At 43.9% G+C, this 27,783-nt stretch overlaps 1 long non-coding RNA gene across 2 annotated transcripts; it reads left to right on the top strand.

Annotated features, from left to right (window-relative positions):
* The first annotated feature begins 1,553 nt into the window (after positions 1 to 1,553).
* LOC117041820 lies at positions 1,554 to 27,546 on the top strand. Of its 2 annotated transcripts, none has more exons than XR_004426026.1 (4): positions 1,554 to 1,568; positions 14,247 to 14,344; positions 26,233 to 26,523; positions 27,306 to 27,546. It is a non-coding gene; the product is annotated as an uncharacterized LOC117041820 (long non-coding RNA). The 2 variants fall into 2 exon arrangements; XR_004426025.1 differs by lacking the exon at positions 1,554 to 1,568 and adding an exon at positions 3,764 to 3,864.
* The last annotated feature ends 237 nt before the right edge of the window (positions 27,547 to 27,783 follow it).

Raw genomic sequence — 27,783 nt, 5'->3', positions numbered from 1 at the left:
CAATGCTTTGGTTTTTTGGTACCAAGAAAAAGATGACATTCTGGACAATGATTTGGGTAATGGCTGTCGAGAGGACTGGTGGGTGACGGTGCTGGGAGGAGAGAAGATGGCGAGAAGAGGGGTAGGGTGAAAAGAACGGTATATGGTTGATAGGAAGGATTATCATGGTACCCCGACGTCAGAGAGCGAAATTGGACTTGAAATAGAGAAGAAATATCCAGGTTTTTATGATTTAATATTAGTGTAATATTTTAGAAGATTTGATTGAGAAGTAATAAAGCAACAGTTTTATGGAACGAAGAAAGGTTAAGGTTATAAGAATTAAGATTTGCAATATGAGGTGGTAATTTTTAATTATATTTAGAACTAAAATGATGTTTGAAGTTGAAAGAAAGAATAAGAATGATGGTGAATGTATTGTTTAAAACAACTAGATAAGTTACTAAAGAAAAGTAAATATAGAATTGAACGCAGGAGAGAGATTGGGGGGAGTCCTTTTGATTAAGATGTGGAATAAGATTATGAATAATAGTTGGTGTGTGTAAGGTATGTATTTGTCTTTTTTCTATTTTGTTGATGTTATTTGTAGTGTTTGCTTTTGTTGTTATTATTTGTTGTTGTTGTTTTAATGTTTTTTCTCTTTTGTGTTTGAGTTATTTGTTATAATTAATGTGGAAAACCAATAAATTTTTTGTTTAAAAAAAAGAAAAGAAAAGAAAATTGGTGGTGCTATTCAGGGCAACTTTCCAGGAGCCACATGTCAGTGGTGGGCGGGGCCAGAGGCTAAAGCAGGTGGAGCAGCAAATGTAATTTTTCTCTTTGTACATTAGAGTTACTTCTGTGCATGTACACCCCCCCCCCCAATCTTTCATCCAGGGAAGCAGGAGGCATTATCAGAGTTTAGGGACACATTCTAGCCAGGCAAAAAGGAAGGTGCAAAGCAAGGGAAGTGAGGAATGTGGCCCAGGAAGAGTCCCAAGGGTCAGACAGAGAAGCCTGGAGGACCACATCTGACCCCTGGGCCTCCCATCCCTATTTTAGACCCCTAGGTGTGGGCAAGGCAGAATGTGGTTTTGCTTTCCTAGCTTCCATAGTTTCAGCCTCATAGTTCATTTCCACAAATACAAAGATGGTAACACCTCAGGAAATGTTCCACTTCATGTTTCCAGTCCTTCTTTGCAACTTGACCTGTGCATCTCACATTGGTGTATATGTTAGCCAGGGCTATGGTGCCTCTTTTACCTTCCACTTTCACCTTTCCCCACACATTGCAAATCCAATCTGCAGGAACTGAGGCCCCCTCAAGCCCTGGAATTCTGTCAAAGTACCTGAACTGTAACGTGAGGCGTCCATCCTGTTGCAGCCCTGGGATCGCCGCAGTCCTGGCTCACAAGTAAGGCCTGCCCATGTGTAGGCAAACACCAACAGCTGGGCTAGATAACATGCAGATTATAAAGTTACTCTGTGATGGCCCTAAGCCAATGGAAAGAAGGCCTTAAGCTATCAGACATGAGGTTGAAGTTGGGCTTGGCAGGAATACCCGAGATCCTCCAAGTTATTTTCATAAGGTTTGTATATGTCCCCTTTTGAACAGCTTATTTGTTGAGCGCCCAACCCAAGCATATACACAGAGTATTTTCACATTAATGCCAAGAAAAATTAAGCCTAGAAAGTGCCCTTTTAATTCTGTGGAGTATAAGCAGTAACCAGGCCTTCTGCACAGCAATATTTGCTAATATTTCTACTGTTGTATAAATACTTGTGCAGATTTTCCCACTGCCCTGAGAAGTCTCCAATATATATTAGACATGGAAATACCTTACTCATTTGTTACTGTTGTGAGCTTGAAGAGAGGTACAAGTGTGTGAAAATGAAGAGAGCCATATTTAGGAAGAAAAATAATAATGATGAAACCTGATAAAGGCTATTTCTTACATTAATTTAGGATCAGATGGGGAAATAGTATTATTCCCCGTGTAACAGGGCTTTATCGATAAGCACCAGCCTATGATGAAAAGTAGAGGCAAAAGCGGCCATCAATGGGAAAGAACACAGGAAATGAAATGTGAAATTTCACTGAGTAAAGTATTGATGCATGAGGAGGAGGAAGCAGCAAGTCTGTACTTCTTGATGAGACTGAAGGGATTTAACAAACAAACAAACAAACAAACAAACAAACAAACAATGAGTTGATCCAGGATTGGGCAATCCAAGAATGGTGAAAAACCCATAAGAGTGAAATTGGAAGACAACAAAACCACATTCATAGACATGGAGGGGGAACAATGGGTTCTTGATCGATGGGGGTAGGACCTTTTCCAGACTGAGCACCATCTTCCCTTCTAGGCAACATGTCTATGGTGGGCTAGGCAAGAAGCAAAAGTGAGGGGAGCAACAAATTTGGACAGCAGACTTATTTCTGCACACTCGTCTCTGTCCTGCATCCAAGCAAGGAAGAAGCGTTGACGGAGGTCAAGGGCACATTCAAACCAGGGAAACAATCAAAGTGGGGCCAGTGAGAAGTGGGGCCTGGGGAGAGCCTTGAGGGCCAGCGAGAGAAGCCTAGAGGGCCACATTCAGCCACCAGGGCTGAGGTTCCCCATCCCTGCTCTAGATTAAGAGCTGCAGTACTATGATAGCATACAGTAAGCATAATAATAATAATAATAATAATAATAATAATAATAATAATAATAATTTATTTCTACCCCGCCCTTCCCAATCCAAAGACCGGGCTCAGGGTGGCTAACAACAAATATAAGACAATGATTAAAACAGCTAAAAAATAGCATAAAAACAAACATCAGTGGGATCCCCAGGGCTAACTGGCCAGGTTAGTCATGCTAGGCCAGTAGGGAGACCAGGGAGGAATTTTTATGTAGGGACCCAGAAGGGTTTCTTCAGAAAAAAGGGAAGGGGAAAAGGAATAGGGGAAGGTGGAAGCAAAGCTATTGAAAAATACACAGTTCTGGAGTGTTATCAAGTGTGAGGTCAAAAAGGTGGTAAGAAAGCACAGAGAGAAAAACTTACACCAAAAACCAGTTCACTTATTGGCATTTATCTGTCTCGAGAAACTATCGAGTTTATAAAGGGATTGTTACAAATAAAATAAAGCAAATGGATTTGTGCATTCTCTCAAAATGGATGGATTTGAGGAGACCCACAGCCATGCCTACATAAGAAGGGGCTTTTTGAGCTGTTTATGTTGATTGGTTGAACATAGCTAACTGCTGTGTTTTAAGTAATGTTGAAAAAGATATTATCTTGAAATATGATTGCAGGGGAGGAGGTGCAGAATACAGCCTTTTACTTCACAGCTTGTTTTCCTTTGATTTCAGAAGCTCCCAAATTCGCCTGCTCACTTGTTCACAAGTGCAACCCAGACCCAAAAGAAAAATCGACAGGTTGTATCCAATGCTAGTCCTATACAAAGTAGGTCCAATGAAGTTAACAGACATATCTAACTTAAGCTTCATTAATTTCAACGGGTCTGTTCTGAGAAGAGCTTTGCTTAAGGAGAAAAGGGTTAATTATAAGAATATTTTTTTTTGAAGGGCAAGCTGCAAATTCAATTGGGTGGAGCCAGCCACTGATGTCATAAAGCCCGTGGCAAGAATGTTCTAGAAGTGTGCAGGCTGGCTTAGCTTGGCAGGCCAAACATCAGAACTTGATAAGCTCTCTGCCTTCTTATCTCAAGGAAGCTTTTCCGTTCCCATTTACCTGCTTCCACAAACAGCACGAACCAAGGGAACCCTCCATCCCCAAAACCGACACGAAACGGGGAATAGCCTTGAGCCCAAAAGTGATGAAGCAACAGTTTTTCTAATCAAACGAACTGAGGCCTTCATCCTGCAAACCCCAAGTGTAAGTGCTCCCCATTATCGACCTCAATCTGGACATGGGCATAAGGCTGGGTAGAGTTGGAGGGGAAAGGGGGTGTTGTTGCTGCAGAAACGGGAAGAAAATGATGCAGGGGAAAGGAAGGGGCCTCCGGTTTAGAGATAGTGACTTCTGGTGCCGTGCTGATTCATGAGCTTTAATCAGATCTCGGTTTTCTTTCCCCACCCATATCTTTTGTGGGTGTCTGTTGCTGTTTTTTAAGAATTTATCTTTCATATCTGAGCTGGGTTTCCCCACCTTGTTGCTCTGCTGTATTGGAAGAGGCAAAAAATACATATTTAAAAGCAAAGTACTCTCCTATGAAACCTGTCTTTGCTCTCCTTTCAGTGATAAGTTTCAATCTGTGCAAAATTCTCTGTCCCAACCCCAAATTAAAGTTCCACATAGAGCCTTGTTCCCACATTACCATTTTGAATTCTCTCCCCCCCCCCTTTGATTCCTTCTCGTGCCACACAGCTCTGGTGTTGTTACGAAGGGCCAACAACATTCATGGTTGAAATACTGTTTATCATGAGGATAATTCCTCTCAGCTGGCCAACCATAGAGTTCACTACTTGATGGCTCTTTTCTGGTTCTTAGCTGGCATAGCCTCCAACATTTCTCCTGATGAAAATAGGGACATCTTAAGGAAAAGCAGGACATTCCAGGATCAAATCTTAACCCGAGACGGCTTCTGTAAATTTGGGACTGTCCTTGGAAAGTAGGGACACTTGGAGGGTCTGCCACATAAAGCTATCTGGTCTTGAAATGCCCACTTGGGCAAGTTTTGTTTGAATTCTCTTCAAGAGGCAAATATCTGAGCAACTCACAAAGGCTGGACGCTTGCCCTTTATGCTCCTGCAGTCTCATCTGATCAGAATAAAACTCATATGGACGTGAGTTGGTAGGAGTTTTGTGACCCATAGCAGCCTCTGTCGACTGCCAAGCATTCCAAGTGGAAAATGGGCTCCAGTATTAAGAGTTTATTTGCTGGCTGTGGGCCCCTCTCTCTGATTCTTGTCCTACAGGCACTTTTAACAATGCAGAGGAGCTGCTTGATCATTGGGAAGTTTGTGTGCTGAAGGTGCTGAGCTGTGCACAGCTCCTTTGGCTAAGCTTCTGTGTAAACATCATCTGTTGTTAATTCAGTCCAGAATTTTTGCAAACAGAATTTTCATTTCCCCTTCCCTCTCAACACAATCTCCCCTCCACCCACAAACCTGCCTTCTTCTTTTTCGTCTTCTCTCTCAATTGTTATTTACATTCTTAGAAGGGACGATTTTCATATGCAAATGACAAGAGCTATTTGAACAAGGTGCAAAGATTCCCTTTACGGTATAATATTATATTCTGGCAGCATATATTGGAGGAGCTCCACAATGCTGGATGTGGACGTAAGAGATGCTGACCAGTCTAATAGGTGCTTCAGAGAAGAAGCAAAGTGGAAGATGAGAGAGAGGGGTGGACAGCCAGGAAGTAACACTGAGCTGATTTTGATTTAACATTGTGAATGTAAGGATCCAAACCTGTGGATTGTGAGTTGTGGCTTAAAGCACAAGCAGGGAATATTTGGACCTCAAAATAATTGTTTATAATTTGATATCTAAAGGATAGGGTGAGTGTTTGGGTTCCAAAGATGGCATGCATGATTCCAAATGAAGATGTGGTTGCTGGAAAAATCAGCTTCCAAAGCTAATATACTATTTTGTTTAGTTGGTTAAGTCAACCTGGTTGGATTATATTGTTGGTTTAACAAGATAGATTTATTTTTTAAAAAGGAGTTAGCACTTCCTAGTAAAACTTCCCGAAAGTGATACAAAGACGTTTGAGTCATAATTTGGAGATGTTGAACCTGGTGGTGGTGGGTTGTCAAGCATTGGGCAGGCCAAACTGGAGGACGTGCAGTAAGAATTGATGGATCACAGGTTGTACAGTGCCTGAGCTAAGCTATAACCTTTCTCCTTCCTTGATGTGCTTGGTTTCTAATGCCAGAAAATGTATATATGTCGGGGTGGGGTGGGGTGGGGAGCATTCAAACCTAATCATACACCAATATGGCCTGAACTAGCACACCGTAGCAAGAGTTGCACCATGTGATTCTGTGGATCATGTTGCTTAGCTCTTAGAGAAGGTCCTGAGGAGTATAAGAAAAAATAAATAAATGAAACTTCCAAGATTTAGGAAATAACAAGCAGAATGACCGTGAGATCACATTGCCGTGCCCATCTTCTCTTCTAGAAGGGCTTTAACATCCCTTATCAAGATATGTCAGAATTTGGACTGCAGGTTCTCCAGGGTAGGATAGAACTTATTTCTAATCAGTGCACAGCGCATAACTGTGGTACCCTCTAATTAGGAAAGCACTTATCTCCTTAAGCCAAATGAAATACAGCAAGCACAAGCTCTATTGGGGTTATACCATTATGCTGCATTCAGTTATGTGTGTGAATCAGGCCGGAGTGACCTGTTGCAATGAGGAGGGTTTCTGTTTATTTTTGCACTAGAGATCTGCTGGTGCAGGCTTCAAGGTGCAGAACAGGCTTTTCAGTGACAGACTTCTCCCCAAGAAACTTGAGTAGCAGAACATTCAGGGCGGTCTGAAGAGTGTAGCTCTTCACACAACCCAATACTAATGTGTGGAGTTCATGGCCACAAGGTGTGATGATGGTCACCAGTTAAATGACTAGATGGTTAGTGAAATTTGCAGAAGATAGGTCTGGCGATGGCCAAGACGGCTATATGGAATCTCCATGAACAGAGGCAGCATGATACTGAATTCCCCTTGCAGGTGGGAAGGTGGGGAGCAACAGTGAAGGACAGCTATTTATTACCTTCATGCTCTGCTCAAAGACTTCCTGGTAGTAACTATGGGAAGTCAGATGCTGGGCTTGATGGACATCTGACCTGGCAAAGTTGTTCCTATTTTCTTATCCACATTAATGCAACAGAAGCATTAGGACGGGAGGCGGCCAACCTGTTGCTGAGTCCCAAGTCCCATCATACCAGGCTGGGGTTGATAGGAGCTGGAGCCTAACAGGTTAGCCACCCATGATTTAGGAGGTGGGACTTTCATGAGGCATTGACTTACAATGGATGATACCCAGTGTTTGCTTGAAGGAGTGTTGTATCCTTGTTTTGTAGGACTGGCTGCACACCTAAGGTCTGGAGCGTCTTGGCACACCAAAGGGCCAGTTTTGCACATGAGCCTTCATGAGGGATCTTCCTTCAGCTGGCTTTGCAAGGAAAATATAAATCTTTCACCATGGTATAACCAGTCAGAATGCTCATTTGCATCACAAATGCCTCCCCCCCCCCCCAAACACAGTTAGGTAGCATTGGCATAAATAAGAGGAGTTGGGCACAAAAGCAGTTTAAGCCTAATGTGTGAAAGGTTTGAAGTGCACGCAGTTCAGGATAGACAAATATATTACATTCTGGATTGTTTTATTGTGTTGCTAAACACTTTGAGATTTTTTTTCTTAAAAATATAAAGCAGCATAGAAATTAACAATAAAGATAAAAAAGTTGATAATTATAATATATAGACAGAGTCATATAGAATGGGGATTGGCCCAGAGAGCACTAGCTGATTTGTTCATTGCACTGAAACCAGAAGTAAGAGTGATCCAGAAATTCAGCAAATGCTCCAGAACCTGTTACTTGTTCCAGTTGTTGCAAAGCAATTTTCGAGGCTGGTTGTGTGCTTTCCCAGAGGTACAAAACAATACCATTGGGCAAATGACACTGTGCCCAAATAGCTCAGGAAGTGGCCGGTTTGAGCTGCGTACTCGGAAAAATGATGCAGAGGCCTCAGAAATAATTATTTCGCGCTAATCAGTATGACAGGCCTGGGTTTTTTTGAACATCATATGGAAGATAAGTCTCTGATGCCTGATTCTGTTCAGTTCTCTTAGAGGCTGTGATAAGAAGGTGGTTGTTTTGTCAGGGTTACTCACTCTCTTCTGAGCAGTTTACTCAGCCCTGAGCTCGTTTAGATAAGACAAACATCTAAACGCCATTTCCGGAGATCCACGCCATGCTTTGCACTCAGGCAATGCTTAAAACTTGTGGTTGGTTACCAGAGACTGAAGCCAGTGATCTTGAAAACAGTCTTTTAAAGGCTCTGCCGTAACCCTTTCTGAATCTGTATACAAATCCTCCCTTCCAGAGAATCCCACCACCTCCGGCTCAGAGGAGCAGAAACAATTAGTGCCTGCTTTAATGTGCCTTGCATTACTGGTTCCCTGCCTCAAACACTTACACAGACATTCTTCGGGGCAATGAGGGGTCTAGCAAAATACTGTGCGTCATGCAGGAATCTTCCTCTTATTCTGTTTTAGCCAGATCAGTGTGGAACCTAAGAACATGAGTTGGTGACGTTGCTGATACAGATACCATAAAAAACATCTAAAAATAGTTTGAAGAACAGTGCAAATTAAGCATCTAAGGCAGAGAGCTTTTCATCCATCCGGAAAATCCACTTTAATTGCCTAAGCCTAAAGTTCTGGTATGTGCTTGAATCCTTCCTGGAAAATAGCGACTGTCTGGGGGCACCCTAAGACTAAGGAGGATGAAGCTGACAGGCAGTGCCACCCTCTGGACTGGTTGTAAGATAGAGGGCAGGCAGGTGGCTGGTGTGGGCAGGCTGAGACTCCAATGGTCTAGCCTCCACTAAGTTCCACCATGACAGGGAGCGTTAGCACTTGCCTAGGTGCTGAAGAAGGAATCTCTCTCTCTCTCTCTCTCTGTTGTCAAAGTCAGGTTGACCTAGCTGCTGCATTGCGCCCACTCTCGCACAGAGCATCCACGGCCTCCGTCTCACATGAGGGAGCTGCAGTCAAATATTAAAAAGGCAGCAGGAGCATTAAATTATTCGCCAACAGAACACTGTCATCCCTCCCATAAAACTATTTTGACCTGTAGTTTTCTGTGGAGTCTATTCCTCTTAAATGTGCAGTGAGAAAGGAAATTAAAAATTAATCTTTATTTCCATCTCAGCAGAAAAAACCTTAATTCTCTGCATTGAAATTATACTCATAGTCCAGGACAATAAATTATAGTTTTAATTGCAGCTAGTCACGGCCAATCAAACTGGCAACCCCCACCCCTGCCTGCCTTCTCTTTCTAGATTTAACTCCTCTATCCTAAAAAATTCACGTAGTGATGGAAAGAAAGAAATTATGTATAAAAAACACTAAGAAACCAGGACACCTGGCTTCAACAGTAACCTTTTTTATATCCTCTTCCCCTCCTTGTCCCCCACCCCACCCCCAGGAAATTAGAGCTACAGGCCACAAGTGGCTCACAGTTTATTCAGTGTTGCATGCAGATACAACATATAGGTACTATGAAAGCATGGTTTAGTGTGATGTTCTGAACTCTGCTCTCAGAGAGTGTATATTGGGAGACATCAACAAGTTCTTCTTCAGCAGCTTTCCAGCAGATAAGTGTCTTAACCTCAATGCAAATGTACCGCTTATCCATACATGGTTGATATAAACCATCATTTTTCAATCCACTTTGAACTATAGTTTCATACTTGTAACAAATACTTAACCATGGTTTCCATAGCTAGATTAACCATGGTTAATGAAAACATTATAGCTGCATAAGACCTTAGCATGGCCATTTAGATTGGTGTCAAATCTTGGATTGAGTTTTTGCTTTTTATGATAGTGGTTGATGTTGTCTCTTCTAGGCTGTGTTGATTCTGGGATTTTGTGTGTGTTCCCCATCTTTACAGGCTCTTGCATATGCACAGCTCACAGGCAGATCCAGGGAAAGTCTCTTGTGTATCTTGTCCCACATAATATGGAGTTTTCCTCTCCTTACTCCCTACTTCTCTCTCTCTCTCTCTCTCTCTCTCTCTCTCCCCCCCCCACCCACCCACCCTCTCTTTCCCCCCATATCAATCATTCCCCACCTTGAAAGCTTCCTTGGTTAACTGCTTATTTCAAAATCATTATTAATGAATTTGCTCAGGGATTTTGGAATTTAATTAGCCTCTTTTGAACCGCTCTCTTACCGTGTTTGACTAGAGAAACAGAAAATCCCTCCATGACTTGTTTGCTTTCCTCCTCCTTTTTATTCTCCGTCTAGAAGTGCAAAAATATAACCAGGGAGGGTGGGCTGTGGGCTGTGTGTGTGTTATTGGTTGATTCGAGCAGTTCACTTGGTTCAGTTTGGTGTTGCTTTTCAGGATATAAATTAGAAGGATCCCTGGAAACAAGCTACTTGCTTTCTGAGATGAAGAGGCAAGATGACATTGCTTTTGGTAGAAGGCACAGAAACCTCATTTTGCACAGCTATATAGCATTTGTCAAGCCGGTGACATGTTTGGACAGCCCCATGGTTATTATGGCAGCCATGAAGTCCCAAGCCATCCCAGAACTAACCACTTTGGCCACATTAGCTGAACAAGAGGGATACTGCGGCTGCAGTCCAAGCCTGTGCCTTCGCTTAGTTGTTCCTCTTCCCACCCCACCCACCCTCTTCAATTCCCCTTGACAAAGGTATCTGTCAGGAAGAGTCTCTTGCAAAGACAATGGACACCCTTGAAAAATAATGCACACCCTTCAGGTAGATTACCAGTGATTGCTCTTTTCAGGTGTGTTGCTTTTCCTTTAGCTTGGTATGTAAGGAAAGTGGGTAAATGCAGATTCTTGAGTTCTGGTGGATTTATGTTGTACATCTTTGGTAGGGTACTTCCAAACAGGTGCATATTGTGAGATCAGTGCTGCTCATCCACACAAGCTTTCCATTTGTTTATTGCATTTATATTCAACCTTTTCTCCAAGGAGCTCAAGGTGGTGTATATGATTCTCCATCTCCTCACTTAAACCCCACAACAACCCTATGAAGTAGGTTAGGCTGAGAGACAGTGGCTGACCCAAGGCCATAAGAAGAGCCTGCTGGATCAGGCCAATGGCCCATTCAGTCCAGCATCCTGGACTCACACAGAGGTCAACCAGATGAGCTTCATGGCTGAGTGGGGATTTGATCCCTGGTTTCCCTGGTTGGTCCTAGCCCAACACTGACCACTACATAACCCTGGCTCTCAGCATCCACACAACATCGTTGGCATTTATCCTTTACATGGTAAATCTAGTAAGTTAGGGGGGGGACACCAAAAGTCTCTTGCTAAGGATCCATTCCTGTAGCCCTCTTAGTTAAAGTTTTTTCGTAAGCTGCATTTTAGCCATTTGGGCTCTGCCCCCAAAACAGCCTGCATACAGTTCAAGTATAGCCAAAGCAAAATGAAAATCAGAGTTACAGTAATCAAAATTCAATAAATTGCAACACAGGTGTCTGCTACAGGTGCTGCTTGCAACAAAACAGAGTTGGTCCATAAGTAGTAGAAGCGATGAAAAGTCCTCATTGATTAAAACCCTTGCTGTTGTTAGTGATACCTACCACTTTAAATAGCCTTGCATCTTTCCCTACAAACTTCTGATATTACTGTAAGCCTCGCAACAAAGGGAACAGTAAGAAAGGCTAGAACTGTTCCCCTAACAGTATACAGGTGCTTGTATACTAAGACTGATGGCCTTTTAAGACTGCCCACTGAGATCTTGGTGACTCAGGCTAGAGCCACTCATGGTGCAGAGGAGGGAGAAAAACTGTACTTACATGACACTCTGAGTTAGGGACAATTTCTTCCCAACCCCATATATGGCAGCAACACAAATATGATAACAAAATTAACTCACTGAGACTGTCAAGGGGGATTTTTCTTTTCTCTCTGGCCCAAGTCCACCCAAATCTGGTGTTTCGGCCCCAGTTGTGGGGCTGAGGGCTGATAACTCTACTTCCCAATCAGAAAAATTGGCAGAAGTAGCTTGTCTTTCCCCAAGAGGGGCAATGAGGTGGATTTCGCACTTAAGTGCTTCCAGGTATTTGGGTGTCAAGAGCTGTGCAACCAGGAGCACACACTGTTAATTGTTCCGCCTCATTTTGCTGAGTGGCCGTGTGCCAGAGTGCCTGTGTGTCCCTGGTGAGTGCTTTAAATGGCACAGTGTTTACTTGGAGATTTGCCTAGGACATGCAGATTGCTTCGGCATTTGATGACCCCATCTCTGTCGCTGCAAATTTCAGCTTCAGGTTAGGTGCTCTGCCTTCTTTGAACTGAAGCAGACGGACGCCCTTTCTCACTCCAGCCCATTCCTCAACAGACACTGAAGAGCCAGAGACAAAGTGCTTGTGTGGCTGCCGTTATTGTTGTCCAATTTACTTTATTGGATTATCTTTCCTACGGACGTTTATGAGTCACTGATGTTTTCCCCTGCCTCTGTAACTGAAAGGAAGACTGGCCAAGGGAAAGAAGAAAGCATAAGGGGAGGTTGATCCTAACTGAGATTTCTCTAGAAACATTCGTTTGTCTTCACTGCCAGAGTCAGCACCAGGCATCAGCATCGTGGCGCACCTGCTGTTTGAGTCCCAGGCCACAGTCGGGGACCCACTGCCATCTTTGGAGAGCCCCTGGCTCCCTCTACTCCTCCTCCTCCACTTTGCTCCTTCCTATTGCTGCCTGCCTGTTCACCCTCTCTAAGCAAACAGGTAGTGAAATGAGTGAAGGCTGTCCATAAGCTGCGCCCTCTCCTGCAGGGAGCTAATGTGGATTGAACTCAAGAAATAGAGGCAAGCAATAAGGTAGCCGTGTGTCCCGCTTTACAGGGGGACAGCGCCCTGTTTGAAGGCATCCTTGATTTGAAGGGCAGTCTGACCTAAGGGTTGTATCACCGCATTTGCAGAACAACTCTGTGAGCGCAGCGGAACTGCCCCCCTTTCCCCTCTCCCCTAAGCATGTCCTGCCTCCAGATCTGCTCTGGAGGGATGGTAGGACATTCTCTTGTTGGGGGGGGGGTGTCAATTTTTTTTTTATCCCCTGCATCTTTGGTGCTCCCTCGTCCAAGAAACAACAGTCCATGTTCCCAACTGTAGGAAGTGCTAGAATGCAAATGGGAGGCTATGCCAGCATGAAGAGTAAAAACCCCCCACACTGTGCAAGATTTGAAGACGGGATGCAGTGGACAAAGAGTGCCGAGTGCTATGTCTATTGTGTAGAAGTATGCCTGGTCCCACGATGTAATAAATATAAATATGCATCGGCCTATAAGCTCCTCTGCCTTTAACGCTGGCCACTCGCTGGGTGGGATACGTGTAACCACAATTAATCAACCCTGCAACGGTTTTCAGTAGGGACTGACTTCCTCGCATCAGAAATGGGTGCAGATAAAATTTTAACCAGAAACAGGATGTCACATAGAACATACAGCAGGTGCTTTCTATTATGCTGTTGCTTTGTTTATAAAAAATTATATATCCCCTTTCTTCCATACTTCCCTCCCCACAATTTCCAAGGCAGTGTTGCCTGTATTTGGCCAGAGTTGCAGATGCTGGAAGATCATTTGGAAAAAACCTCCACAAAACCTCAGAGTTGGAGTTTAGTGTTTAGTGCGGGCGGGGTGCTCTTTCAAATGTTGTGGCCGTGTCTTATGGTGCAAAACATCTGGAGTGGTAGATATAGCAAGTCAGGCAGCTGTAGTTTTACCTTTATTATTAAAAGTCCAGATGAGGATGTGCTTTTCCTGCTGACAGCATGACTTGTATGGTGAGGTTCCTGGTAGGAACAGGTCTGGCCATTTGCTTTGGCTGAAAAAATGACTTGCCAACTGAAAGTGACCAGAGGACAAATGTGGTCCATGGCATAGTTTTATAATATGCACCCAATCAGGAGAGCATAGATGCATCTCCTACAGACACATAGCAGGCTATGGAGAGACCCATTTGGATGACTGGAAAATGTACCACCATCACTGCCTAACTCTTGTTGCTCACGGTAATATGCAGATGGTTTTTACAAGCCTAGTTTTGGTTTTTGCATAAGTGACTTAAGTTTCTTCCAAGTGCTGTGATAAAAGCAAGATTTTGTGGCTGGGACATTTGGCTACGTTGCAATGCAAAATCTTCACGGTTGTTTAAATCCTCTGCGTTCTTCATGGATACTTCACTATAGAGGAAAATGTTGGGAATGTTACTGAGCCTTTTACTTCTGTCACAAATGGCTTTGTGATTTTTTCAGCAGTGTCTGGAAGGAGAATCCATATAATCACAAGGATGCAAGGTTAATATCACTTGTATCCTGCTGCCCCAAGGGTAGCAGAGTGATACTGTAAATACAAAGCAGTACGCCACGGAAACACAGTATTGATTTGTTAATACATTACATTTGTTATCGGGCAAAGGACAAGTGGTTTCTTCTAAATAATTAATATTGTGATCTAAAGCACTGGATAAAAGAGGCAAATAATCTCTTAGAACCTCCTCCTAATGCTTTTCCTTTTTTTTTCTTACTCATTTCTCCCTAGTTCCAGTGAGGAATGGTTTAACGTTGAGGAGGAGGAGAGAAAGAAGAAGATTATTAAACAAGAAAAAATAATTGGCCAGGAGGACCATCTGAGCAAAGGTAAGGAAGGCCATTGGAACAAATGTTTCACAGAAGCTGGTGAAATTTAGAAATGGAACTGGGACTGACAAATCATAATTCAAAAATGAAAGATGCTGTGGATTAGAACTTGAGTAAGGTGTTCAGTTTTCAGAGTTTCTTCGCGCTAGAAGGCTGACACGGTTTGTGACCAAGAGACGTGTAAAAATCTATAGGAACAGGATAATGAAATGCTTAGATCTCTACTTATGATTTAAGAATTGTGTTGTAATAATAATAATAATAATAATAATAATAATAATAATAATAATACCCCACCCATCTGGCTGAGTTTCCCCAGCCACTCTGGGCAGCTTACAACAGATATAAAAACATAGTAAAACATCAACATTAAAAACAGGGCTGCCTTCAGATATCTTCTAAGAGTTGTATAGAATAATATAATAATTTTATTATGTCTTGGGAACATAGTCATTATCCTAGCAAATGGGTGTAGAGTAATGGCTAAGGGACCTCTTAACAATGAATTAAGTAAGAAGCTACCTGGTTTGAATTGTGCCTCTGCTCTGCTCTCACTAGGTGGCCTTAGCATCTGATCCTCATCTGCATTATTGATAGTGGCTTACTTTCAGGGTTGTTGTAAGATTTGTGACAAGGTTATGTATATAGTACACCTAAGACCCCTGCCTTTGGCCTGCTTGAATTACAGGCAAAGAGTACCCACCACCATTACCTTTTGTGCCACCCATAAGAATATAAACAGAGTCATGCTGGATCCGGTTCTCACCATGACCAGCTAGATGCCCATGGGAAGCCCACCCTTGCAGACCTGAACAGCCCTCTCCCCCACTTTACACATGCTCCCAGCAAACCAGTGTTCAGAGGCATAGGCCTTCAGCAGTAGAGGTAGAACATAGCTGTTATGAAGGGTGTACCTGGAGGTTGGCTAGGCTGGCTTCTGCCAAGGCACAAGCCCAGGAGAGCACAAAAATTGCATATCTCCACTCTGGCTCAGAGTGACTAGGAGCCTGCCCACCACTCATCTGCACACTCCCCGGGCTGCTCCTCCACTGCTCTGGGGGGCCAACATCTCCTTGCCAAGGGTGCAAAGGATGGGGAAAGGGTGATGCAGCTCCTTGGCAAGGGCGCAGAAATGAGGGTGCCAGTACTTCTTCCAAGGGTGCAAGAGAGCCTAGTTATGCTCTGTCCATTATAGCTAGTAACCTTGGTAGCCCCATCCTCTGTGAATTTGTCTAATCCTCTCATTTAAACCATCCAAGTTAGGGGCCATTCACTCCAACTATGTGTTGTGTGAACAAGTGCTTTCTGGATCTTCCAAGGCTGAGCTCCATTGGATGTCCCCCAGTTCTAGTATTATGAGAGACAGAGAAAACCTTCTCCCTATCCACTTCTCCACACTGTGCATTATTTTATACACCTCCATCATGCTCCCTCTTCACCCTCCTTAGCTACTGTTTTTAGAAGGCTGCAGGAGGGACTGGAGGTCAGCTTAAATAGAGGGGGAGATTCATAGTGTGAGGCTTAGCAATTTCATTAAGGGCCCCCTGCCATTGCCCCCTTACCACTGCTGCAATCCTGTGCATGCTACTAGGAAGTAGGTCTGATTGAATTCAGTGGATTTACTTCTGGGGCGCAACGCATTCGCTGTCTCCCTCGCCTCTTCAGTTTCCTCCCATCCACATTCCCTCCTATGACGTTGCAGCTGGACACACCAGTGAGGAGTAACTCTCAGCAGGCTGTGAGGTAATGAGGTGCTGAGGGGAGCTCTCATCCTACATCCCAGGTTCCTCAGCGTTAGCTCCACTTCTGACCGGGCCCCTGGGTCTTTCAAAGTGGCATCGCTACCGGCAGCTCCAGCTCACTCTCCTCTGCCGACATTCTTTGCCATGAGGACACATGCTCTGCAGCCTCCAGAGCTAAAGGGGCTTCCCGCAACCAATAACTTAATTGAAAACATCAAAGGAGAACCGAAAAAAGAAAGAAAGGAAGAATTGCACAAGATGATGGGACACTGCTGTCGGAGCTGAGCTTTAAACCTTGCTGTTGTTTGCCAAGGTTTCCTCCTACCATCGTTGAAAAAACAACAGTGGCAGACGTGGGAGGCTACATAAGGACCATAAGTACAATCAGAGCATCATGGAGCACTTAGCAAACATCAGTAGCCTCAGTATGTGTGTCATTGACGTGTGCCTAAACAGGCTGCTAAAGGCCTTTTGCTCAGGGTAGCGTTCTCCATGGATAGATCAAACCCCCTCGGCAGCACAAATCCATAAACACGTCCGCTCAGAATAGAAGTAAGGCCTGTCAAGTTCAATGAGGATATCAGGGCAACCTGCAGAGACCCCTGCCTAACCACCCACAAGTCCCATCCCCCCCCCCAGCTCCCCGACTTTATGAAATCTGCCTGATAAGGTACCCAAGAGTAAATACAGTTTACACCTTCTCCTCTCTGTGCTAAGTGCCTATCTCTGAAGTTTTCCTATTTTGGTGACCTGCTTGTGCTGCCCGGGCTCTCCCCCCATTGGTGGCTTTCTCCCAATTTGCTGCCCAAGATTTTGGTCAGGTGTTTTTACTAGCTTTCCGCTTCGGTCAGAACATCGGTGAAGATTTGTGATGCTCCAGGCATGTAAGTTGACTGCATAACGTGCACAAATAATAACTTACGTGTGTTTGTGGCAATGGGGATACACACCAAACACAAACACTTTCATTTTGGAGGGGAAGAGGTATTTTTGCCTGCCCACATTGCCTCACCCAGCATTAGAACGAGGCCCCTGGAAGGCTGGGCAAGTTCTGAGCCTCAGGCTGAAATAGGTTCCCCATCCCTGACTTGGGTAGATGCAACCAATTAAAAATGAAGAAATGAAATGGGGGTTCCCAAATGCAAGTGTGTGCTGTATGGTGGGTCTCAGGTCTGAAAAGACTGAAGTCTGTTGCTGCTTTACATATAGATCCTGGCTTCTTTAGCTAAAAAATGTTAAAGGTAGCAGGTGAAGGGAAAGATATCCTCCGCCCGAGAGTTGCTGCCAGTCAGAGTAGAGTAGACCATACTGGCCTGGATATAGCAAATATTCTGACCTAGTAAAAGGCACTTGCCTATGCAGTCCATGTCCTGAACCTTAGATATAGGTTGTGTGAACTGGCCCAGAGGTCAGTCATCACTTGTTTGCTACCTCCCCCCCTTCCTTTTTTAAAGAAGAGGTTCTCTTTCTAATGCGTTTCATTCATAGGGAGGAGACAAATATCATTCCTATCACAAGCAATTAGAACGCTTTGCAATTCTATACAGCCTTCCATCCAAATATCTTAAATGGGAATGTTTCACATCTAGGAAGCATAATCATCAGTAATAGTACCATATGCTTTCAGAAAAGATGGGCACCTACTTCAGCAGAGCTGCGGGTGCGGGGGGGATCACTCCCTGCTGAGCTCTCTACCAGTCCATTTGTGGGTGCATCAAAACCTTGGGTTTTGTGAAAAGTTGTTAAATAAGCTCCCGGGCAAAAATAAAGGATCAAAAGGGATCTAATTAGCTGCAGTCTGCTTATGAATTGTGGATGTTCACCTAGCTTTATAAATTGACACATTTAACATTAAAACTCAAAGCAAAAAAAAATAATGATGTAATTATTCCCTCCTCCTTTTTCTGAGGCTTAGGTTTAATATCTTTATTGAAAATTGGGTGCTTCTATTGCATCTCAAGATGCTTTATTCTATGCAATCTGGAGCGAGTCATTTTTCATGTTGAATTGTAATATGCTTTAAATGATAAGGGCCCTGATTCAGAAAGCTTTGCCTCTGCTGGTAGTCTGACAAGAAAGCTCACAGCCCAGTAATAACCTGAAGATAATCTACAATTTGATTCTTTGTGCTCCTCTTCACTGTTTCAAGAGGGGTGGCGGGGTGGGAAGAAGTGGGATTTAAGCTTGACGCTGAGACATTATAAACCACTGGCTTCATTAATATTATCACTTCTTTTTGCACTGACAACATGACAGCCCTTTACAAACCTTTTTTATTTATTATTCCTCAGTCAAAACTATCCTGTGGGGTAGATCGCTGTTGTTCCTATGCCTATGGCAGGGAAAGGATTGAACTCAGGTCTCAGAAATCCAAGACCCAACCCTCTTATCCATTGCATGCCTTAAACTATTTCCTGGGGGGGGGGAGGGTAGAATTGAAGCAGATATGTTTACATTAATTTCTTGTAGCTATAGTTTTATTTTAAAAAATTCATTTTGGAACTTCATTTTGGAAGTTCAGGAAGCAAAATTGTTATGTAACACCGCCCCCAAGACGAGTGGGACAGCTTGCAGTGTGAATGAAGAAAGACTGAAAGAATATAGCATCAGATACAGTAATAGCATCTAGCAGATAAACAGAAGGATATGGGTACTATGTCTGCTGATGTAGATTATCTGTGGTGTCTCCTCCTCAGTATGACTGGGTTGGGGGATTTTTTTAAAGTAAGAAAGCAATGGATGACCTAATATATTTTAGTCAAAAGAAGGGTGAAAGAGCATTGAGCAGACAATTGTTTCGAGATTTCTCCATGTTTTTGTTGCTGGACTTGGTTGTGTGTTTCATTTGCTGCTCTCTTGATCATTGCCTGCACTGTGTACTAATGAATTTTCATGGGATTAAATAGTTCCTGTTGGCTGAATTTGGCACCAGAACTATGAGTAGTGCAGGGAATGAAGAAGGAAACGTCACATTATTTTAATCCTGGTCAAGAGCAGTAGATGTTTGATGATGATTTTACCCTGGAGAAGGAAATCCAATGGAATAAGAGATATTCTTACCCTTCCTTCCTTCCACAAATTTAATTCCCACTTTTCTTTAAGTGGCAATTGATAGAGTAAGTAATATAAATGTAACCTTTTTTTTCACAGCAGGCTAGTTTCTACATACACTCATTCCTTTTTCCCTATCTGCCAACCCAAGCAAGCAAGACGCATGATCAGATTTCAAGGAGACCTATCAGGCAAAAACCCTCAAGGAGGGTGTGAAGCCATGCCAATGAGGGGTGTGGCCTGGAGAGGGGGCGTGGCCTGGGGGGGTAGTCTCAAAGGCCAGATAGAGATGCCTGGAGGATTGCATCTGGCCCCTAGGTCTGAAGCACTCTGCTGTTACTTAGAACCACCCAAGGTCACCCAGGAGTTTCCTGGGGATTTGAACCTGCACCTCCCTTATCTGTGTCCAGTTCTTTCTCCATTTATCCCAGACTGGATTTCCCACATTTGCCCATGTTTGGCACTAAGCACAGAATCATGCAAAATTCATGGTTGTCCTTGGGAGATAAATCAAAGTTTTCATGTAAAGAAGGTCACTTATTATTATGGGCTTCTAGTGAATTGAACGTTGCCCTCCTTGCTGTCAATTATTACCTTGGCTTTTCAAGTGTTCTGAAAAGTATGAGAACTTCTTAAGGCTATTCTGAAGTGATAATAATCAGGCAGAGGTCCAGAGAAGCAATTGAGTGATATTCCAGTAAGTGGCCAGACTCTTTTATTCTCTAGAGAATACCCAGAGGTGCTGCTTAATGAACCCGAGCTTAATGACTATGGGTATGATTCAACAATAAGCAATTTTAGGTCCCATTGATTTCAGCAAGCGCAAAGCATGAGCAAAGACCAATGCTCACAAATGTTTGATGCGGCAACATACACGATTTATCAGAGAAATGTTTTAAAGCCTCAGAGAGCATAGAATGCGCTGCAACAGAGATCCATGGGTTACATGGATTCCCCTATCACCCAGCATCCAGGATCTGAGAGCTATTCTTCCCACCCATTTTTGGACAGTCATTCCACTGAAACCTGAAGCAACATGAAGGAGCATGATGGTTGCACAGGAAATTTTATTCATGCATATATTTATACACTGCCAACTCATAGAAAACATCAAGTACAATAAAATGTGAAACACCACAAAAACGTTACAAAATAATTGTTCTTGAGTAGCCAGTGGTTTGCACATTTTAAACATTTTGGCACAAAAAGGTCTTCAAGAAGTACCTGAAAGTCAAAGGCCAAATCTCTGCTGGAAGAATGTCCCACAGCATGAGACAAGCACAATACATACCCAACTTCTACTTGAAGCCAGCTGGGCCTCTGAAATTCAGGGGACAACTAACAGTGTCCTCCGTATGATCTTGGTGACTGAGCAGTGACATAGGGGCTCAGGTGGTCGTCAAGGTATCCTAGACCAAACTTGCTCAGGGCTTTATATATTACACAAGAACCTTGAACAGGTTCATATGAGTAGCCAGTGCAGATGTTTTAGCAGAGGTGTTAGGTTCTGTCAGCCATCTGCCGCATCTGCAGCCTAGCCACTACATTCTGCTTGGGTTGAAGCTTCCAGATCAGGCCTAGGGCAGCCCTACATAGATAGAGCACATCGCAGTAATCCATAACCAATGGATGGACTACAGTGGGCACGCTTTCCAGATACAGCGGTGGCTGGCATAACCAGGCGAAGCTGGTAAAAGGCACTCCAAGCCACAGAGGTCTCTTGGACCTCTAAGACAAAGATGTGTCCAGGAGTAGCTCTAAACTACATACATGCTCCTTTAGAGGGAATGCAACCCTACCCAGTGGGTGGCGCTGTGAGTTAAACCACAGAGCCTAAGACTTACCAATCAGAAGGTTGGTGGTTCAAATCCCTGCGACGGGGTGAGCTCCCGTTGCTTGGACCCTGCTTCTTGCGGGCAGTTCAAAAGCACCTCAAAGTGCAAGTAGATAAATAGGTACCCGCTCCGGCGGGAAGGTAAACAGCGTTTCCGTGCGCTGCTCTGGTTCGCCAGAAGCAGCTTAGTCATGTTGGCCACATGACCTGGAAGCTGTACCCCGGCTCCCTCGGCCAGTAAAGCGAGATGAGCGCCACAACCCCAGAGTCGTTCGCGACTGGACCTAATGGTCAGGGGTCCCTTTACCTTTAACCTATCCGGAATAGGCAATTGGTCTATCTTCCAAGCACAGGAAACCACTTTTGAGGCTTTCCAGACCATTGAGTTACAACAAGTAGACAACTTTCCTACCTCGTGGTGTGATGTATGTTATATAGCACTCTTTTTTCCTGTATGTGCACACCTGGGTCACCATGAGTGCAAGTGAGTGTAGTGATGTAATTTGTGAGGTCATTTTGCTCTGTTTGTGTGTGTGTGTGTGTGTGTTAAGCCCATCCCGCTTTGCACATTGCTTCGCTTTCATACTTTTGATGCTCTTTCATAAGCTTTTGCAACTGTTTTCAAGAACTTTGACGTGTGTTTTGCAGCACAAATTCCAGTCATGTAGCCGATAACACATTTTGGTTTATATAATTTTACTACAAATACACAATATATGTGTGTCTGAAAAGGGGGTGGAAAGTGAAACTACTGCAGCAGGATTTATTATTATGAAAAAAGTTTTTACCAATTTTTTTAAAAATAAATATTACTGTCCAGGACATTGCAATCTCATAGTCGCAGAGTCTCAGTCAATGTATGCTTGCTTTGATGAGGGCATCAAATGCTGAATTAATGTGATAATTTGTAAGCAATTTCAAAACACGGGAACCTTGTCCACATCCCTAGGTTAGAGAGAGAAACAGTATTTTCCGGGGCTTGTTGCAGCAACACAGCAGACTTGTAATGGACTCATATTCTCCCTGTGAGAGACATTGTGCTTGAAGCAAGGGCAGGAGAGGCAGGGAAGCCTGGCTGTGGCTGGGCTGCGAGGGCTGCCTTCAGGTAGGCATGAATGACTTGCAATGTACATGTGTTACCAAAGGACAGCAGTTTTGCAGCCTGAAAAGGCAGCTCGTTGTTCCTTGGTCACTGAGCATGACCAGTCTTCAGGGTAACTCACTGGGGGTGGAGGAGCGGAGGTAGAGAATCCGTTCTTGTCAGCAGAACTACAGGGTTACTATTTAATGAACCAGATAGGCAGGTAGAACGTTAAACAGCAGTTACACATCAAAAGTGAGCAACTTGTCCTTTATTTTGTGCAGGACGAGGTGTATGTGTGTGTGTAATTATTTACATTGCAGGGCTTTCAATCAGGTAGGTTGGTAGGTAGACAGATAGATAGATATGCTCAGATTTCACTGTCAAGGCTACCACAATTATTAGGATTCTTGCACAGCAAATAGCCATATGCTGAAACTCTGGAAATGTTTTTTTAGACTTGCTGAGTTTTATTTTAATGGCCCCACCCTCATTCTAAAGCTTTATATTGCAGTGTTGTATTTTTAGTGCACTTACAAGGCTGTTACTCAATTTTTTTAGTTACTGTGTGTGAAACACTGAAATATTTGCCCTCTGTGTTGGCCCTGCAGTATTAAGAACTTACATTCCCCGCTTTATGTTGTTATTACATTTCTATCCCACCTTTCCTCCAAGGAGCTCATGGTGGCCTACATGCCTCTCCTGCCCCCCCCCCTTTATCATCACAACAACCCTGTGAGGTGGCTTAGGCTCAAGAAGGTTTTGGGGTGTTTCCTTACCCTTGCCATAACTGATATGCAATCCTTCTGCTTTTCTGGAGTTTTTCCTCTGGTGTTTTTAATTGATGTTACTGCTGCTTGAAATCTATTGTTTTCTTATCACTTACGGCTTGTTTGTTAGCTTCATTGAACTGTACGTACAAGAAAAAGTGAGATATAAGGGTGAGATCCATGATGGGATTCCCTTCCTCACCTGTAGCCACCCTGTCTGTTTTGGACAGTTCCCCAACATAAGAAGAATTCTGCTAGATCAGGTCAATAGGCCATTCAGTCCAGCATCCTGTTCTCATAGAGGCCAACCTGATGGCCATGGGACCAGAATGCAACAGCCCTCTTCCCATTTGTGGTTCCCAGCAACTGGCAATCGGAGGCTGCCTCTGAGAGTAGAGGTAGAATATAATCATTGCTGCTAGTAGCCATCAATAGCCCTTATTTCCCATGAATTTGCCTTATCCTCTTTCAAAGCCATCCCAGGTTGGTGTCTATCACTACACCTTATAGTTAGAATTTAGGGCGGAGGGGCTGCAAGGGAAAGGGGAAGATTATTTTTTATTATTGTTTCTTCATCTTCATCTTCATCTTCATCATCAGCATTCCTTTCAGCATTGTATGGATTGTAAGAAATGCCCTATAATGCAGTATGCTGTGCACACTTATAAACACCACTCTATAAATTTCCCAACCCAGCAAAAGTTGGCAGTGATAAAGGCTGCAGCTCTTTGCACACATTTGTGGAAGTAAGCCCCCTTGAATACAGTGGGGCTTGTTGTTGTTGTTGTTGTTGTTGTTGTTGTTGTTTAGTCATTTAGTCATGTCCAACTCTTCATGACCCCATGGACCAGAGCATGCCAGGCACTCCTATCTTCCACTGCCTCCCACAGTTTTGGTCACTTTTGAGCAGATGTGCACAGGACTGGGCTCTGTGTGGCCAATTCTAGCCATTGTGTCAATGAGCTCTGCAGCTGAAACCTATGTATTTGTAATTGGGAGTAAGCAAGTACAGTATCACAGAGTTCAGCTGAACTTATTCCCAAGAAAAGGTGCCCAGGAAAGGGCCTTGTGTCACAAATAACCTTTGTGAAATCCTGTGTGTCCCTCTTGAGGTGTATTTTCACTGAGTGGCATTCAGCTTGGATTTTGCTCAGACTAAGTGGGCCCATTAATTACAGTGGTCTGCTCTGAATAAAACATAATTTAATACTAACCAGTTGGGATTTACTAACAATTAAACACGGCATTTATTTATTTCATGACATTTATATCCACCTTTCCTCTGCCATGCAACAATTTGCATCACAGTGGTTTCCATGTGGTCACCCATCGTGGCACTGACCTGAGCTGGACCTAGTTAGCTTCAGCAAGGCGGTGGCTTTCATGTGCCAGGATGGGGCTACAAGGCTTGTTGTTGTTTTAACTGTCGCATCTTGCTGTAAAACAGTGAAGCCTGTCTTTACCAGATACCCAGTTCTTATACCAGACAGTACCCCCCTCCCTGCAAAATTCTGCACACATGGAATTGCAGAATATAAATACTCCAGCCACTTTGCCCCTCTCTCTCCTGCTGTGCTCTCCCCCTGCCCAATGGCTCTGCTCCTCACTTTTATATGACAAGCACCCAGCACTATCTCTTCCTCCTTCCAGCATGGCTCCCTTTGCATTGACATAGTTTTCTTCTGAAGTTCTCCTTGCTGACTGATTATGTCATCACCGTTTCATAATGTAGAAAGAACAAGAATCTCCGTGTTGCTTTTTTGAGTGCATCTGAGCCATGGGTATCCAGCCCTGTTCATCATGCAGGCTTTCAGAGTGCATGCACATTGGAAGTTCGACAGCACTGCCGTCGGTTTTTATTTAAGACATTTTAACTTAATTTTTTATTTGCAAATTTAACAAAAGAGGGGAAAGAAAAATAAAAGAATTATGAATAAGAAATAAGAAATGAAACAACAACAACAACATAATAATAATAGTAACAGTTCACATTAAACAGCTCACATTAAAAATACAACAACCATCAGTGCATCTTTCTTCTGTGAAACATATAAGTTAATGTAAGCCCTCCAAATGGCCAAATAGTTTATACCCACAAAACTGATGTCCATAAGAAATGTGTTCAGATGTAGCCAGGGCGGTGGTGTCCTCAGACCATTACTCGATAGACACAGTGAGGGTAGCCTGCATTTAGCAATCCAAGAGCATGAACCTAAAAAACAACACTGGCAGTGGCAGCTGGCAACATTTTACAAGAGACCTGTACCGAAAGACAGCCAAAGAGTAGCAAAGAAGTCCAAGTAGAATCAAAGATGTGAGAAGAGGTGGAGGAAGGAGATACAAGGGGATCAGAGGTGGAAAAAACAAAGTATTGCAAACTTGATATCGATTCTGAGGTGTGATGGAAGCCAGCCTAGGGACTTGGGGGGGGAGCACTTGGGTTTGTATCCAACTAAGGTCTACTCAGGTGGCGCTGTGGGTTAACCACAGAGCCTAGGGCTTGCTGATCAGAAGGTCAGTGGTTCGAATCCCTGCGACGGGGTGAGCTCCCCTTGCTTGATCCCTGCTCCTGCCCACCTAGCAGTTGAAAGCACGTGCGCTGCTCTGGTTCGCCAGAAAGCGGCTTGTCATGATGGCCACATGACCCGGAAGCTGTACGCCGGCTCCCTTGGACAGTAATGCAAGATGAGCGCCGCAACCCCAGAGTCGGACAAGACTGGACTTGATGGTCAGGGTCCCTTTATCTTAAGGTGTACTCAAAGAAGACCCACTATAATGAATGAACCTAAGTTAGTTGTGTGTGTGACCTTTCATGGATCTACTCAAAGTAGGGCTAACATTGGATATACTGTAACCCATGGTCACTTGAAGATTGACTTTCCTGCCCTCCCTATCCTGGTGTCCAGATCTTTAGGCTGAAACTCCCATCATCCCTCACCACTGGCCATGCTGATTGGGCTGGTGGGAGTTGGGAGTCCAGAAACACCTTATATGCCGTAAGAACGTAAGATGAGCCTGCTGGATCAGGCCAAGGCCCATCCTGTCCAGCATCCTGTTTTCACAGTGCCAATGATATTAAAGCATTAACCTGCAATGCATATCTATTCCATTGCTGATGAACCCACAGCATCCTGAATGCATTGTTCCATGGCAGGGGCATAGGAACCTTCGTTCACATTTGTTTTCTCAGATGTGATGAGAGGGAAGGGATTTAGCTGTCCCACTTGCCATCAGGGAATGTTGATTTTTCCAGCCTTCAGGCAAAGGACTTTAGGAAGCCTTCTTGGATGCCTCTACCTGGCAATCATTACAATAGGGGTGGTGACATATTTTGCCAGAGGTTCTGAGTGACAAATGCCAGTCTGAGACTCTCAGGTTCTGATAAGCGGTGTGTGTGTGTGTGTTTATAGCTACACAACAAAGCAATCAAGAGCAGACACGGAAGCAGGAACAGCAGCAACAGAGGGCAAAGGCTGAGAAATGTCACGTGGGAAAGAAAGAACAAATGTACCCCAAAGAGAAGCAGAAGAAGCAGCTGAGGCCAAGGCCAAATTACCAGCAGTGAAGCTGAAGGCATCAGAAGCAAGTACAGGGCCAAGACGGAACCAGCAAAAGAGGCAAGGTCTGAAGCAATAGCCAGAGCCGCAGAGAAGGTGGCAAGATCACAAATTGCATTGGTTTTGCAATCGGCAAAAGCAGAGGTAGAGCTTAGACCTTTATATATTATTGCTGTTGTAACTGTTGTGATTATTATGCCGTCAATGTACAAAGTGCTTTTCAGATTAACAGCAAGCAGGTTCTGCCCTTGAGAAGTTTATAATCTTAATTTCAGCAGTGGGAGTCACAAAGCAGCTACATGTACTGAGGCTGTTTTGGTTGAGGAGTGAGCAAAAGGCTCAAAGGAAAAGGTGGATTTTGAGGAGGCGGGTTCTCGGTGGGGGTTGGATTAATTATGGCGAGAGGACAGAAAGAAAGAGAAACCAAAGGAGTCCTTGAATGGCTGGGGAAGGACTGTAGCTCAGCGGCAGAACATCTGCCAAGCACGCAGAAGGTCCCAGGTTCAATCGCTAGCCTATTCAGGTAGGGCTTGGAATGTCCCTGTCTGAAGCCCTGGAGAACAGCTGCCACTCCAAGGACCCCTGAATGATTAAGTGTAGTCAAGGCAACTATGGGGTGTGGCACTCATCTCACTTGAGACCGAGGGAGCTGGCATTTGTCCACATACAGCTTTCCGGGTTATGTGGCCAGCATGAGATAGGCATTGCCGAGCTGGGTGGTATTAGTCAGGTAGCTCCTTACATCCCTATCTTGGCTTGGACCATGATGTCCAGTGCCATATGAGCATGTACTTCAAAGCCAAACTCATTCTCCAACATCACTGTTTTGCCTAACAAGAGTAGAGCGGAGAATCCCTTAGATCCCCCAGAGCAAAGTTCTGATATTTGCATTGACAATTCTGATAAACCTGTTGCTGACTTTTTAGCTGAGGCACAGAAGAAATAATCCAAGCTTGAGACAAAAGGATACTCTTCTGAACAACTTGGAGGAAAACGGAATAAATGAGACTGAAATGCAGTGAAGGCAGAATGTGATCAGTAGATCCATGGTATGTAGTGGGAACAAGTGGACCTTCTTTGAGTAATAGCAAATCACACCCAGTAATGGTGTGTCTTCCTTGGGAAACATCAATAACATTGATCAATAAAGATGCACAGAATTCTGAATTTTATTGTCTTTAAGTGTTTGGAAGGCTTGTGCCATAGTACCTTTCTCAATGCTGGGAGAACATCAGAAGGATAATAGAGCAGATGAAACAAGCTTTTGTGATGGCAGCTTGTTCCTGGATTCAGCTGGTGCACTGCGACTTTGGACTTCTGTGCTCATGTGTTTACTGCAATACCAAACCATTTCCGCAACTTCTCTCCACATATAGAGGAAATGCATAGAGAGGGAAATGAGAC

This window comes from Lacerta agilis, chromosome 2 (genome assembly GCF_009819535.1).
Source record: "Lacerta agilis isolate rLacAgi1 chromosome 2, rLacAgi1.pri, whole genome shotgun sequence".
NCBI classification, from domain to species: Eukaryota; Metazoa; Chordata; class Lepidosauria; order Squamata; family Lacertidae; genus Lacerta; species Lacerta agilis.
Note: the sequence above shows the minus strand (reverse complement) of the source record. Positions and strands in the feature narration are given on the sequence as shown.